Source organism: Schizosaccharomyces japonicus (assembly GCF_000149845.2).
Source record: "Schizosaccharomyces japonicus yFS275 unplaced genomic scaffold supercont5.4, whole genome shotgun sequence".
Lineage (NCBI taxonomy): Eukaryota > Fungi > Ascomycota > Schizosaccharomycetes > Schizosaccharomycetales > Schizosaccharomycetaceae > Schizosaccharomyces > Schizosaccharomyces japonicus.
In genome coordinates this window covers 104,907-107,329 of record NW_011627863.1, presented here as the reverse complement: position 1 = coordinate 107,329, position 2,423 = coordinate 104,907, and the positions used below count along the sequence as shown (strand labels likewise).

Genomic DNA, 2,423 nt, shown 5'->3' with positions numbered 1-2,423 from the left:
GTGGTGATCGTGGAGTAATTTGTCTTTGTTCCTTCTTCCTGCGACGCAAAGTTTCCAGTCGCTTTCCGAGTTGTTCCTGAAGAATAGTAGTCTGTTTTCCCATTTGTATTTGACTATTGGTGAGTTGTGCGGGTCTTCGTTTCCTGCTCGCAGATTGTCAATGATGTCTTTGAGGTCCTTAGTATCTTCGGCGTCGTACGCTCCTCGGATGTTGTCCAGGTCCTCCTCGTCTTGGATGGGCGAGATTGCGTTTAGTTGTACGCGAGAGAGAGCGTCGGTGTTACGAAGTCTCTAGGATGACTTCGTAAGGAGTTATTCGCGTTTCTAGAAAACGCACTTTGCATACTTTCATGTGCAATTCCGAAAAACTTAGTCGTTTTCAGACGATGTACAAAAATGTTTTTCGGTCATACCCTTTCTCGAGTTGCAATTCTTGCACTTCTGTCATACCCTTTCCAAAAAGGGAATGACCAGTCACATTGTTGCTAATAATAGCAACAATAATTAGTATAAATATTAGAATAGAAACTACTAATAAAACAAGTTCTATTCTCCTATCCTTTAGTGTATAAGTTCTTAAAACTTATACTTTCGTTTGATACATAATAAAAAATAAAAAATAAAAAATAAAAAATAAAAAATAAAAAATAAAAAATAAAAAATAAAAAATAAAACGCAAAAAATAAAAAGGAAATAACAATCAAGAAAAAATAAAAAGCAAAAAGTAAAAAGTACAAAGTAAAAAATAAAAATAAAAATAAAAATCTAAGAAATACAATAAAATAAACAGAACAGAACAGAACAGAACAGAACAGAACAGAATGATTAGGAATGCAAGTTAGTATGAAAGGTAAAGAGATATGAAAGGCAAAGAGAGGGGAAAGGCAAAAGGAGAACTAGTTAGATGGATATACCTTGGTAGTGGTAAGTGCCTACATAAATTAAAAGGACTGCTTAATGTAGGGTGAAATGGAAGAAGGGGCATGAGAAGCTCACATGGTCCAGTGGTCAAGACTCAACGTTGTGGCCGTTGCAACCCAGGTTCGATTCCTGGTGTGGGCATAGCTTTTTCTTTTTCCCTATTGGTTCGCGTGTCTGGTACAGCTTGCTGTTACGCGACAAAAGTGTGCACTCAAACATCGGAGAAAAGCAAAAATCGTGTAGCAAGAAAGCCTACGGGCGAGAAAAGAACGGGCTGTTGTGGGAATCGAACCCACGACCACCATCACCCTAAGATGGTATCATACCACTAGACCAAACGGCCGTCTTCACACATTCTGCCACGCTGTACATACATTACCGTTATCGTTTCCACGTACTTTAGCGTTTCTCTCAACATCAATTCACTTTACTGAGATCACTACTCAATATCGTACTTATTAGATCACTTGGCTGGTTGCACGCTGTTCGCTGTGCAGCATCAAATTCTTCCGTACTACCGCATTCATTCTGCAGACAGCTTGTCGGCAGGACAGCACTGTCCCCGCAGCCTGAAAAGCGAATACAAAAAATTAAAGCAAATTGACAACCACCGGCTTTGCCGGTACACGTACCTTATTTCCAATTTCCATTTCCATTTGCCTTTGTCTTTGTCTTTGTCTTTGTCTTTGTCTTTGTCTTTCAGCCCCCTGCAATTTGCCCTCTGACATCCTCTCTCTCGCTTACTCTACACGGCGGCGATCACACAATCGGAAACGATACAGCAAGTTCAACTACCCTACAACATACGACAGGAAAACGATACAGCAAGTTCAACTACCCTACCAACAAGAGGCGGGCGGGAAATACAGCACCGTCCCCTTGGGTGGAATAGAGAGGCTTATGGAGGGCAACTGATATAGAAACGAAAAAGCTTGTATTGAAATGAACTGTGTTAAGTGGAAGAAAAAGAGGAGTGAGGGAGGGGCGGAAAAGGAGTTTTGGAGCTTAGAGTTTAGAGAGGCCAACGGTGAAGACAAAGGCAGCAGTGGCCGTTTGGTCTAGTGGTATGATACCATCTTAGGGTGATGGTGGCCGTGGGTTCGATTCCCACAACAGCCCGTTCTTTTTAGCTCCGTCCCTGCTTTTTCAGTTTGTCTTTATGGGAATTGGATGACATTGTTTCGGATATCACTAAAGCTTCTTAGCGGTGGCAATGCGGCGACCAGTGATATGGCAAGGAGCGGAAAACCTTTTAAAGAAACAGTATACTAGGAACCTGAGACGGGTTGTTCAGCGAAGATGCTTTTAAGTGACGCGATCAATTAGCGAACAACGCGTGTTACTTCCAGCCGAAGAATTACACGGAAAAAGAAACGCGTAACAATGCATTACTGCTCCGGCAGTGACTCGAACACTGGACCTCCTGTTTACGAGACAGGCGCTCTACCACTGAGCTACAGGAGCCATATCAACCACTGAACCATCGTAGAGCCTAATTGATC

At 42.0% G+C, this 2,423-nt stretch overlaps 4 non-coding genes across 4 annotated transcripts; 2 read left to right on the top strand and 2 right to left on the bottom strand.

Annotated features, from left to right (window-relative positions):
• The first annotated feature begins 990 nt into the window (after positions 1-990).
• On the top strand, positions 991-1,062 carry SJAG_16325. The gene has a single exon. It is a non-coding gene; the product is annotated as a tRNA-His (tRNA).
• Positions 1,063-1,192: 130 nt separating this feature from the next.
• On the bottom strand, positions 1,193-1,264 carry SJAG_16324. Its single transcript has one exon. It is a non-coding gene; the product is annotated as a tRNA-Pro (tRNA).
• Positions 1,265-1,968: 704 nt separating this feature from the next.
• SJAG_16323 lies at positions 1,969-2,040 on the top strand. Its single transcript has one exon. It is a non-coding gene; the product is annotated as a tRNA-Pro (tRNA).
• A 273-nt stretch (positions 2,041-2,313) lies between these two features.
• On the bottom strand, positions 2,314-2,385 carry SJAG_16322. The gene has a single exon. It is a non-coding gene; the product is annotated as a tRNA-Thr (tRNA).
• Positions 2,386-2,423: the final 38 nt, after the last annotated feature.